The 14,321-nt window shown below is 36.9% G+C and overlaps 1 protein-coding gene across 8 annotated transcripts in view; it reads right to left on the bottom strand.

Annotated features, from left to right (window-relative positions):
• The window catches only part of LOC138701645 (protein O-linked-mannose beta-1,2-N-acetylglucosaminyltransferase 1-like), a 1,230,831-nt gene that overhangs the window by 419,997 nt on the left and 796,513 nt on the right, over window positions 1-14,321 (bottom strand). For all 8 annotated transcript variants that reach the window (XR_011332653.1, XM_069828753.1, XM_069828752.1 and 5 more), the window contains one exon: window positions 2,504-2,549. The gene's annotated coding sequence lies outside the window, so the exon portion shown is untranslated. The remainder of the gene's footprint in view (window positions 1-2,503; window positions 2,550-14,321) is intronic.

The raw sequence follows: 14,321 nt of genomic DNA, 5'->3' as shown, positions 1-14,321 counted from the left end.
AGGCTTTTTTTTTACATACTGTACTAAACTAGGACGTAGTTTCACACAGTGCTTCTTAAATACCTAAATATTTTTTTTTTAGTTGCTAAGAAAACAAATGAAAACTTTAATTTACATTTTTCTCGAAAAGTACATAATTTAATATTAATATTCAATAAGTAACATATTAAAAACTATAGCACCTAGAACCATGAATTTATTTTAAAATGCTCAGTATTTCAACCTCTTTTTGAAATCACAAAAAAAAAAACAAACAAACAAACAAACAAACAAAAAATGAAAAATCCGGCTTTAGGTCCCATTTCCTGCAAGTAGTCACAATTAAGCAATTGTCTAGCAATAATCCTTAGCAGTTGCTTAACAACAGGCGAAAATTTAAAACAAGATCAAAATTCGTTGTACGAACTGGTTAAACATCATGGAACGTCCACATCTCACCATATCTCAGAAAGGCAAGACCAAATTAATTTGGAAAGGATATTTGTACACCAAGCATAGGGAAGGAATGGTATGGAGATGTGAAAGAAGAGGAGAATGTTCTGCTAGAGTTCATTTAGAAGTAGGGTCACATCATGTTCTAAAAGAAAGTGATCATACGCATGCTCCTGATTGGGACAAGTGCAGAGCAATCGAAGTTTTAGCGAAGATCAAATATTGAGCGTAGTCATCCAACGAAACATCATCATGTCAGTGCGGTGTCAAGTGAGACGTACTTAAAAAAAAAAAAATCGTTTGGTGCAAAGGGTTCGTAAAGAAAATTTACCTCTCGATCCTAAATCCCTGGATGTTTGGAAGTCATACCAGACTGTTTCCAAAATGATAAGGACGGCAGACGGTGGCTCCCCTCTTTCAATGCCGACAGAAAACTGGCAATATTTAAGACTTATTTGGCAGAAACGTGAGACAAAAACATGTTGGGACAAATACTTTGAAACGATTTGTCACGGTACAAATCTTGTAGCGGTACCAAAACGAGTTGTGACAAATATTTTTGGACGAATTGTCGCGGTACGATTTTTCAGGGACGAATAGTCGCAGATTCGTTTCGCATCACCCAACCCTTCCCATCCAGGAGTGACGCTACGAATCCGTAGTTCTCATTCCCGAATCTTTAGCATTGCCCTTTGTGCACTGTGGCATGCGAACGCACGATGAGCAGTGCAGCGATTATGCTGCGAACAATAAAATAAACGTGAGAGATAATTATTATTAGCTAATATCTTTGTAGCTAGAAGGGTTATGAATGCTTTGTGGAGATGTAATAATAGGTCTATGTATTACATATCGTTTGATGATTGAGTAAATAAAAATACATATTTAATATCATTAGCCCTAACAAAATACTTGTCCAGATGGATACATTTATTATTCCGATTTGTTAGACAAATAGTGAAAATAAACATCATTTCCGATTAATTCGTATTGTTTTAGTATCAGTTGTCTTGTTTTCATTTAGACAGCATATAATAGAGCAAATAGTTCATGGCTATGTGCAATTAACTCTAGGCCACAGATAAATATAGCCTACAGTACCGGTATACAATGTGTTAATTAAGTATGGAATATTGCTAATAACTCTTTATATATTCATTTTATGAAAAATACCAAAAACAAAAGTTGTTGGAGATATCGAACTAAAACTAATGGCTGTGGTCTCACAAAAACAATGATTCATGTACAGGCTATGACAAAAATATAACTTTTTTTTAAATGGCACTCTAGGCTATATTAAATTTTACATATTTGAAATCACCATTCAATTTTACATACAAATAGAAGTTTGACTGAGCATAAATGATGAATACTCTCTTGTAAATGTTATGATTCTTTCAAATGCTTTGATAAGCACAAAATAAATGTGTGTATTCATATGGAGTAGGCCATGAAACAAACACTGGTTGAAGGAAAGGTATAATTGAAGGGTTCGGAACTATAGTGGGCCAAGCGCCATTTACTAAAACCGTAGAAAACAAGGGTTAAAATGAAGTTATTACCATAATTTAATGAAAACATATAGCAGTAATATAAAGTATACACATTAAAAGTAAATGATATGTCAATCTTCATTAAACTATGATATTCACTTAACTTTAACCCTCGCTTTCTCCGTTTTTAATGAATGGCGCTTGGCCCACTATAGCTCTGAACCCTTCAATTTTAGTCATCAAAATCTACCACGTCTCTGTGGCTGAAATACTAGCGCGCTAATTTTTCAACCAGGCGGTTCGGGTTCGATCACCAGCCAGGTAGTGACGGAATTTGTGATGGACAAAGCAGACGTTGCAGAGGGTTTTCCTCGGGTTACTCCCGATTCCCGAGAAAAATCCTCCCAAGCTTGGCTTTCCTGCTATCGCCGGGATTTTAACTCGATTCGCCATCGTCATAAATCAGTCTTCTACCAACTGAGCTTTCGAGATGGCTTCCGCATGAGCTACAGAAGACTAGAAAACATATTCGAACATCATGCCAATTCTCTGCTCGTCAAATTCCAAAGTCAACTCACCGAACTCCGCAATGAGAAGATTTAGAAGACACTGTGACTTGGGGATCTGAAACAAGATACAAAGAACAGTAGTTAGTATATGGAAGAACACTCCGAATACATGTTTCATATTTGTTTTTTGTACCCTTTCTTTACCTGGCTGAGAAAATTGTATGTGATACTTTACAATGAAGACATCTAAAATAAACAAATAAAAACATTAATATACGGTTTGACTGCTAGACGAGAGAAGGAAAAGCTTATGAACACGTCTGAATAATTTATCATTTCAGACACGACTTTCATTTGTTTGCCGAAAAAGACCACCTGTCTAACATCCGTGAAGGATTATGATACACTACGATGAAAATGAGAAAAAAATAGCCATAAAACTGAAGTTAAACTTGCTTAATGCTTCTACAGTCGGAGAGATAGATGACAGGAGACTTACACCAGTTAACCCTGCAATGCTCCCCAGGGTGACACATCATCCCAGATTACTCAATTTTCTTCTTTAGTTTAATCTAATAATCTCATAATAGCTTGAGCTATTCAACGACAATAAAAGTTTCAATTACCTGTAGTGGAGGAAGAAGAAAAAAGTCGTAGGGTGACAACATACCCCACCTGAGCAGTAATGATGTCTAAAACGGGGTGGGCAGTCCTGGGTTAAGAATCCATTTTTTTTATACGTGGAAAAGTCTGTGGCATTATTGACAAGGGCAGCCCTGTGTATGATACTACCAGCACTGCATTCTTTATAAACAAAGTGCGAGAGACTGTTATGTTTCCTAAAGACGAAAACATAAATAATAGAGAATAAAATCCTTACTCCATTAAACAATTATGAATGCCGTAACAATTCTTGGAAGTGGATGTTGCTAAACGCACACGGTGAGCCAGCCTTTCATCTCGCGCATCATTATATTATCAAACTTGTCTGTCAAAACCCGCGGATGTTGGCTATGCAGCACGAGTTAGATGGTGCCAGCGTTTTTGGCGTATGTCCTAGAGTATAGTGTCCAGTTTGTGAGCATGTTGCTAGTGCAGCTGAGAATAGTATCACTTCCTACATACGTCACATCAGCCATTTGTGAAACACGGTTGTCAGATTGACTGCGGCGAAGGTAAAACACTCGTACTTAACGTTCCTATTACTTATTTCACATACCAAAAACGGTGACAGTTTATAAGTGTGACGAAATGTCTTCACATGATGCAAACATTTTGTGCGAAGTTTGAATACAGGATGAACAGAATATTATCATCATCATCATCATCATCATCATCCTCATCATCATCATCATCATCATCATCAAAGGCAATAACACAAATTAAAATAAATAACAGTACAGGGTGGAAGCGAAATAACCCTGCAGATTGAAAGGGATGATAGGGTACACTTAAATGAATAGAAACCTATATTACATTTTGTGATTAAATGCACGGTTAATTAGAACACTGAGTTGGAAGTTTCAGCAGTCTGCCAACATCGCCGCTAACACACCCTTCTTTCTTCTCGTAATATAGATGTAAGAGATCAACGAACTCAGGTCTGTCTCCCTTAGCGAACTACCTCTCATCTCCCTTTCTGGCTACAATGTTGCAAGCTGGTCGCATCGGTCAGAGGCTTCAAATTAGTGGTTTTAAAATTAAATACACAAAAACAGTGCACGTTATTGAAATACGCCAGAGGGATAAATGATTCTTTATTAGATTTTATATCGATATGGACAAAAATCACGATTCTACTCGAAATAGTTATCGAATAAGAGGGTGTTAAACATTTTTTTCTGAGGAAACTACGGACTTAGTCCTACACTGTTTGTTAGATACAACATGAGCTATTCGCTCTGAAATTCTGCAGAGGTTATTTCACTTCCTGTATATTATAAAAGCAATAAGAAAATAATAAATAATTACAAATAAGATAAAGCAGATACTCGTAATTAAAGTAATAGTGAAAGAGAAGGTATATGATATTATTTATTTATTTTGCTAATAATTGTAACATAAAATATAATATAAACAGAAAAACTTTAGCTCGCCTCCTGAAAGAATGGAACTCGTGCTCAGGGGCGGATTCCTGAATTGAAATTAAGAAGTATATATTACAATTTATCTTATGTCTATTACGTAATAAGAATATGTAAATTCAAATTTACAATTTTAAATTTTTATAAAACCCACACATAACTTTCTAAATGTAATACTAGAACTATTAGAATTGACGAGATTAAAATATTTAAATATAAATTTGTTATATATTCTTGGGCCTAAATTACAACTACGATTAAATACTATAGCAGTGTTGCATTTTGATTCAAACAATCTTAAAGAATTCATAACTTTTGTTTCATAACTATGAGAATACAATACAAAATTATTTCGATTTTTATGTACGAATTTTATTAAAACAATATAATAAATTTGTCTTATTTTAAGGACATTAAAGTCTGCTTATCGAACGAGACAAGGACTATAGCTACTATCTAAGCACTTTAACTCAAAAAGGCCTTTTGAGCAGCAACCTATTTTACTATCCGTCAAACTACATATTTACCTCCAACCTTCAAATCCGAATAAACCATAGGCTACCTCTCTCTGGTGGTGATCTACCGTTCCTCACGTATGAGTCAGCATATTCCTGTCTATTCTATTAGTCCTCATTAAGGGGAGGGCACGGACTGAGACTATCCTCGCACATAGGGAACTCAGGTGGGGCCACTGTATTACCCGGGATGGAATGATGTGCATGCCCTAAGGCCCCCGGCGCTACAGATCCCCCTACGCGCCGCCACCGAACTCCGCCACAGCCTACATGATCCCTTTATCTTTTCGTGTAGGCCTCACCTCGGTTCCTCATCCCCGGTTCCACGAGTTACCATGAACCCACTGGAGAGCCAATGCACAGCACTACCACCAGCAACGAATGACCATATATCCACGGGGTTCAATGGCGGCCCACAGCGACTCTACATCGGAGATAGTCCGAAATATAGGAAACAAAAGTAGATGATGATGATGATGATGAAAGAGGAAAATTATAATTATGATGCTGAAATGAGCTCGAGATTCAACGCCGAAAGATACCCAGCAATTCTGTTTCAATTGGTTCAGAGAAAACCTCGGAAAAAACCTCATCCCAAACAGAATTTGAGCCCGTCTCCACTCGTTTCACGTTAGACATGTTAACCGTTCATCCACAGCGCTGAACTCATATTTCTGTCAGGCAATCAGGAACCTGGGGGGCTTCGGTGCCTCTTATACAGAATTAGCAGTCTTCTAGAACAAACCATCAATGCCACTTAAAACCACAAAGAACAGTTATGGTGCCGGAGACTATTTCTACGTCATGCAAACACAGGCGATGCCTTTCTTTCCGAAACGGAGGTAATAATCGAAAGGGAACTTCGAACAAATTTGGTGGAACCAGGAGGGAAAAACGGGACAACATTGGCTTTATTCACTACAAATACAACTCCGCTATAGTCGAGATTTGAACTCGTTTTCGTAAACAAGAGCTGTTCCAACTGAGCTGTCAGCTAAGGTGTAGCATAACAATAACAGTAACAGTAAGTTTCCCTAATATAATAAGCAACAGCTAAAATCACATAATAATAATAATAATAATAATAATAATAATAATAATAATAATAATACGTTTATGAATGTATAAAGTCCGGTTCAGACGGGCGTGTTTCTGTGATGGATTCCAAGGTGGCTGCGCGGATGGGTAGCCTGCGTTGCTCACTGGCTGACTCCCGTGTTGCCTACGGTGACGGTAGTTGTTCACACGGAGCTGGCTCTTTTCACAGTTCAAATTGGAAAATCATCTGCTGCTTCATCTTTTGCCAACACTCATGGTCAAAAAGAAAGTAAAGCATGAATGGAAAACAACTAAAGTCCTACATTAACAATAGTAAATGTCGTAATAAAGTAATTAAGCCATAAGTGCAAAACAGCTAAAGTCCGATATTTAATTGTTGTTTCTTAGAAACTAAAGAATATAGAAAAAAACAGGTTTAGTTGGAAAACAACGAACATGGCGACATGGTTTCAGTGGTGATATTATATGATCATCTTTGGTTTCCAGCCTGCAAACCATCACGAAAAATAGCAAGGAACCTACCCTCGAAATCCAGCAAGCTAGCCATCCACGGAGCCACCAGAGCGCATTACTTCCGGTGAGTGACCACGCAGGCTACCCATCCGCTCAGCCACCTTGGAATCCATCATAGAAACACACACCGTCTGAACTGGGCTTAAGTTAATATTATGTGTAAGACTCGCGTCACGGAATGAGTGTTGGTTCGAGTCCTCTTAGGACAGGAATGTTCTCACGAAATATCTGCCAGTGTATGCGACCGATGTCCACCCTATAGAGCGATGAATTTGAGGAGCTATGCTACACAGTGAAATTCAGTTTCGAAAACCAGTTATAACTGCTGGCGAGGGGAAGGATCCTCATGCTGATGAAACGATACCTGCATATAGTTCGAGCATCCAATTAATACCCAGGCGGAAAGCTTTGTGTTGGATATATTTTTTTGCAAGCATCAATACTTGTATATCTAGCGGTGTTGTCACATTTTCGTAGTAATGATTACCCCTGTTAACAATTATTTTTATACCGACATCAATATAACTTATTGATTTCTATAACCACTATTTACAGTGAATAATTTTTAAGCCCTTAATATTACTTCAAATTAAAACTCAAATTGAAATAATTATTAACATTATTTATCGCCATCAATCGACTCAGATACGACAACACTGGTTTTACTTCACGTGGAGTATATATGACAAAGTCAATTGCTAACGCACTATTGGCAGACATATGTTACCGCTTCTTGTGACTTGAGCGACATCTGAGAAGGCCTAATCAATAAACAAATTCTTATTTTATCTCTTCAAAAGAAAACACCCTCTTTGATACCGCCTGGGTATTAAATGAACGCTCGGACTATACTGATCAGATAATCTTTTATCTCTGCTGAGACAGGTGAATGCGAGGCCAGCAGCTGGCCGGCCTTGGCCCTCCATGGGCTGTCGCGCCACGCGTTACTATTATTTATGAACGTGCTAATCAGCAGATTTATTCAGACTGATCAACAGGTGAATATGGTTTCTGTCCGATTTTATTTGTTTGTTTCCCATGGCTTGTATAGGCCACATTGATCACATACATCCTCCTATTGCAGTGGCTATGTGTAGCTACATGGAGTTCTACCGCAGCCACTCTACACGCCTTTGCGGCATTTACGCAAATCAGCCCTTTTTTGCTCCAACTCAATGCTACGCCAGATTGTCGACTGGTGATACAGATTTCGCATGCATGCATTTTTTTGCGCACCTCACCGTATGAATTACGGCCCCGCATTAAGTATATATTTTACACCAACTTGCAAACGCGATCACAAAAATCCTCTAATTATCCAGATTACATTTGACTCATGCGAATACCAGATGGTCATCTGTGTTGTGTTAATTAAAATCGGGAATTATTGGTCCTGCCTCCCGCGCAAGAAAACAAACACACATTCACCTGCTTTACTAAATTCAAAAACACAACAGTAACCCATGTACAGCCCGAAAAAAAAACTATGCTTGTCTGAAACGTCAGAAATAGTAGAAACAGCTGCTGCTACTTCTACTACACTACCACCACCACCACCCCCACTTGTATTTATTTATATATATTTTATTTATAGCTGTATTTATCTGTTATAATAATAATAATAATAATAATAATAATAATAATAATAATTATTATTATTATTATTATTATTATTATTATTATTATTATATATCTGCATTTATCCTTTTTTCTTCATATTTTTACATTTTTTTTTCATTTTTATGGCACAAACAACTATAATTTTGTATTTTAATTGGAATGTTGTATCGTTATAGATAAGTAAATAAACAAATAATATTAAATAAATTATTTTTACTACTACTGTTATATTGCTACTATTACACATATCCATCCAGGAGAACTCGTACTCCACACTGCAATCGGAAAAGAGTTCGAATCGCTTCGGTTTATTCCTTAGTTGGATATTTTACTATTTTTTCTCAAACTATAAGACTTATGTCACGTAATCTCATGAGAACCTCATCAAAATACTGTACCACCGACGTTAAATAACCCTTTTTGCAAGTAAATGTTTCTATGGACTCAGAAAACAATTGAAATCACACTTAATTTAAAAAAAAATACTAAATTATTAATTTACAAAACACTTAGGCCTATAAGACCAGTGGTGGCATACGTCTCTAAAACCTGGACGTTTACTAGGTCTGATGAAGAAAGACTGGAGTTAAGTTGATTAAACTTAATACAGTCAACTCCGGATATAGTGAACCTCTGGGGACTTGCATATATCGTTGCATATTATCCAAAGTATCTCTCCCCTAACCTTTAATGACAGGAATGAATGAAACTGTGAACAAGAAAATAAAATATTTCATTTTTGTGGAATAGATTACACTGTATACTGTTACGGTACTCACAGTTGATTTACTTAAACTATGCTGTCGACTCAAGTCCGCTTGTGAAAGATCACATTCAATGTCACTTATAATATTCGCCTTACGACCCAAAGAAAACACTTTACGCTTCGACATTTTTATACAGTACATTCACCTTTGGAACACTAGATCAGGTAGAAATGACAAACACTGCGTACTCAGCCTTGGAATTTCCCGGGTCACTTAATGGAAACTGGAAGAGGGTTTATGGCGTTTGAAGCCATCGAAATCTTACCTTCATTTATGCTCTGGACATAGTGTCCGTCCCCTTTTAATAAAAAAGGCAATTTCATTTTCCGTCGTTTCAATACTATCAGTCATATGGAAATGTTTCTGAGAACAAAAGGCAACTCTTTGACGGTGGAGGATTAGAAATAACAGTATAGTAGAGTGCCTGAGAACAGAATGTCAACCCTTCGATGTTGGTCGAAGCGTTGTCAAGCGTTGCCTGGATTTACAGTACAGCTCACTGTCTAGGAATCACTAATCCTACCTTTGTCCTTTGACTAAAGGAGTAAGAAACCTAGAATGTTGTTCTCAACACATGGTCTGACTTCAAGTAAGAATTTGTCAGGATACTAGGTTCACTATAACCCGAAGCGAGGGTTCACTATAAACGGAAATAAACGGAAATATTAATGTACTTTCTAATGTATGCGGGTCGGGACCAACGATTTAGGTTCACTATAGCCGAATGTTCACTATAACCGAATTCACTATATCCAGAGTTGACTGTATACTCAAATGGGAAGATCGCATAATACGAATAAATGACAGAATTACAAGAAGTTTTAAAACAAAACCAGAGGACAAGAGAGAAGTTGGAAGGCCTAAATTGAGATGGGAGGGCAGTATCTGTCAACACGTTAAACTGCTTGGAGAAAGGAACTGGGAGGGCAATGCTGTTAATAGTGAGGAATGAAAGAAGTTTCTGCGAAGGCCAGGGCATATACTGGGATCGAGCCACTGATTATGACGTTAAATAACCGAGGTTGATTCAGAATCATTAAATATATTAATAATATTAACGCAACAGCCCTTAGAGAGCTAACGACGACCAACCGACTGCTGGCCTCACGTCCGTATGCCTCAGCAGAGGTGAACGATCACCCAACCAGTATGACGGTATTATGTAGTCAGCATCATGATCCCTTCAGCCGTTACAGCTGGTTTTCGTAACCGGATTTCACTACCTATAGTAACGCCTCAAATTCATCACGATGCTGAATGAGCACCGGTCCCATTCACTAGCAGATATTTCACGTGAAAATTTCTTCTACCATGAAGACTCGAACAAGCGCGCATACTGTAACACGAGTCCAGGCATGGCGCCTTAAACCACGAAGTTACATAGAGGGACAATATTGTTAAATAACCTATTTAAAAGTAGCCTATACCATTACGTCATATTTTCCATGAATATTCAATGGCTGAAGGCATTAACTCACCAGCTATTACCTCACGTTGCATAATTATTCAGAAACTTCCTGCCAATAAAAAGTGATGGGTAGAAGAGAATTGTTTTCAGTGCTTCAAACAGATCCTTTATTGGTAGTTGGAAGATGTCCAAGTCGCAGTATTTTTTGAGCTTCTTGATATTCAACCTTCTGACGAAAATAACTATTTTATGTTTACTGTATTCGGATAGTACAGAACTTTAATATTATATTTTCTTACATTTTTTTTTTTGGGGGGGGGGGTTTTGAAACAGGAATTGATAAATCAATTACATCAACGTTTCTGTTTGCAACGTTCACAATCAATATGTCTGGTATGTTATTTGCGACAGTTGTGTCTGTTATGATAGCCTCAGTCCAGTATATTTTTATACCTCTATTTGGTAAACGCTCAACATAATGGCATTTCAAATTACATGCTTGTGTCAATTTAATGAAACGAAGTTAACAGCAAAGGGTTCGTGAAAAAAATTTTCAATATTGCTATGTTATTTCAAATATTCATATGGTGTAACTTTTTATAGGCTATTTAACGATGCAGTATCAACTGCTCACTTATATATAGGGACCGGATTTTTATGTAATTACATATTATATTCCTTTCAATCTAACCGTATATAAATAACAAATCTTTGCGAATCTTGTAATTACCATTAATATATTAAAATTTGATATTACATATTTTTACATATTTACTCCAAATTACATATTATGGCTTGGTATTACATAAATCTACATATTTAGGGATTTTATTCATTTTTACTTCTCTAAAAGAAAAAAAAAACTTCTGCTGGGGAAGTTTACAATTTAAAATACACAGATTTAAAAAGCCTTTTTACCTACCCAAGAAAGGATATATTTCGGTAAGAAACATAACGTCCTTAGTTCCAGAGAGTAATGGAGACACTCATCCCATATCGCCCGCTATAAATATGAGTGAACAAAAGGCAACCTTTCTCATACAACTACCTTGTATAGTAAAAAACACTCAGAAAGTAGCGTTGCCTTCATGCGGTGGAGTGAGACGAGGACGACATGATTTGTTTCGAACTATAATTGTTCTGCACACCTCTTAACAAGCCGTTCCCATGTAATTTGCAACTTTACTCACCTTCTTTCTAATCCTTCCAGGAAAAACCTGTGTCTGACATGAGCCGCAAAGAAGTAGCCGACTTTTGAAAAGAAGCTGGAGTAAAGGAACAAACTGGAAAGACGTTGAAATATTAAAATAAATAGCTTTTCAGATTATTGCTTGACCTCTTTACTTTAAATTTATTAGACCTATACGGAAGTGGGATTTTCCGAGCAATTAGAAAGTATGGTTCTCGGCTGGAATAATCCTATCCTTCTGAATGAGACAGGTATGTCACTTTCAGACAACAGTTTGTAAATGCCTATAGTTTGAGGTTTTAGTAGGTACTTTATTTCTTACAGGGAGCAGCTAAAATGCATGTGTCCCACATCTCCTATTTTCTCCTAATCCAGTAAAGCGAAACAGTGCTTGCAGTTCTGTTATGTCATTCATTTCACTCAGTTCTCTAGTTTTAGTACTTACAGTATAAAGTGTAAGTGAGTTTATCTACTGCTTTTAACTAACTAAAATGACCCCTGTATCTTCAACCATAACGACAAAAATAAAATCATGGATTGCGATGGACGAAGCTTTCACTACAGATGGAAAAATAGTAATGTGTCAAGTGTGCGGTAAAAAAGTCGGGTGCTCTATGAAATCACAACTGGAGAGTCTTGTCTATCCTATACCTGCCAGATACTGATAGTAAATATTTTCATGATTTTACATTTTTGGTACATATTCAGCTTATTTTTATTACATAAATATGTACATATTTCAGACCTTGATATTACATAAAAATCCGGCCCCTACGTTATATAGGTAGCATCGGAGTTGGTTAAAGAGATGATATCTTGGCAAGATGAGGTCGAGGAATCACCATAGGACTATCTTACTTTCACCACAAAGTTGAAGAATGAATCCAATCATGATGTTAGTTCAAATGGCAGTGGATTTATGTACTAAATGTTAAAAATGATATCGAGTATACCGGCGTGAATCTGATGTTGGTTAAATCTTGAGATATTCACAATATTTTGAGATCTACCAAAGAAGAGCTGAATTATAAACACTACAGAATGCATCTAATAGAGAGCGCCCTTGTTAATTTGTAACAACTGTTCAGTTCTATTCAATTTGCGTCTGAAAAGCGAGTATTCCCATAAGTGTACGTCACGGAAACCGTAGCCAATTACAGTCATTGGCGCTAACTTCGTCACTTAGACAGCAAAAACATAGTCTGAGCCACTCACTGCTACTGCCTCTTGCTATCAAACATAGTGACATTTATATGAGTGAAGGTACTAATTTTTCGTTAATTTTATAACTAAAACTAGTTGGAATATTAATTTTATGTATATAAAAAACTCTTTCTAATTATCATTATCATCATCACCGACCGCCTGAATTTCTTCGAGTATTAAGGATTTCAAGGTTCATCTGTAATAGATAATTCCAGACTATTTTATATGTTTAATACTCTGCAAACAGTCCTACAAGTTTTTTGTACAAATTTTCTCTGTTCTTTGGGAATAATTTCCTCGTGAAAAAGATCAAATTTTTCTTTGTGCCTGTTTAGGACTTTTTTTAAATGTCTAGATATATCTGGATGTATGACATTCTCAGTATCACGCTAACAGCCTTTGTATTTAGTTCAGAGTTCGGAGGAGAAAAAACTTCAACTTTCCATCTTCTTCTTTTAAATTCAATTAAATTACGGTTTATTTAACGACACTCGCAACTGCCAAGGTTATATCAGCACCGCCGGTGTGCCGGAATTTTGTCCCGCAGGAGTTCTTTTACATGCCAATAATTCTAGTGACATGAGCCTGTAGCATTTAAGCACACTTAAATGCCATCGACCTGGGCCGGGATCGAACCCGCAACCTCGGGGTACAGAAGGCCAGCGCTATACCAACTGCGCCACTCAGGGCGACATTGTCTTCTTAGTGGCATTATGATTTGATGGGCGGAGTAATGTAAATGACAAAAAACAGATTTTTATAAATTGTGTACAACAACGTACGGTTTATTTGTTAGCTCTATGTGTAGCCTAGGTATAAAATAATAAACTCCATTACTTTTATATTCTAATATTCTCATAATGGGACTCAAACGTCCGAGTTTGTCACCGTAAGAAAAGCAGTATTGTCGCTTCAAATTATACTGGGCGGAGACTATACAAATTAAATGTTTAAAGAGCGCCTTGTGTCCGTCGGTTGTAGAAACAGAGTGGCGATGCAATCCTCTTGTTCAGCCCCATTTGCATGGACCGCGAAAGAAAGCCACCCTCCCCAACACTATTGACTTCCACCACTTGGCCCTTACTCCACAAAATACAGCGAGTTTCATAAATTATTTATAGAGCTTGAATTTTTAATGCGGTTTCCTTAGAAACCAGGCTTTCGTGGAATGATCATCCATGACTTCATGAGTTCACATTTCGTAACCACACGTACAGATTTGTTTCCTCTTTTATTATCATATTCAACCTCTGCTGATCACTAAAGAAACTCTCCGGTCTCATTTTATTTGTAGACTGTGGCAATAATCAGGCAGTGTGAAAATGGGAATGATTTTTAAATTTTTTTATTTAAATAGGTTATTTTACGACGCTTTATCAACATCTTAAGTTATTTAGCATCTGAATGAGGTGAAGGTGATAATGCCGGTGAAATGAGTCCAGGGTCCAGCACCGAAAGTTACCCAGCATTTGCTCAAATTGGGTTGAGGGAAAACTCCGGAAAAAACCTCAACCAGATAACTTGCC

Source organism: Periplaneta americana, chromosome 6 (genome assembly GCF_040183065.1).
Source record: "Periplaneta americana isolate PAMFEO1 chromosome 6, P.americana_PAMFEO1_priV1, whole genome shotgun sequence".
NCBI classification, from domain to species: domain Eukaryota; kingdom Metazoa; phylum Arthropoda; class Insecta; order Blattodea; family Blattidae; genus Periplaneta; species Periplaneta americana.
This window is presented reverse-complemented; position numbering and strand designations above follow the sequence as displayed.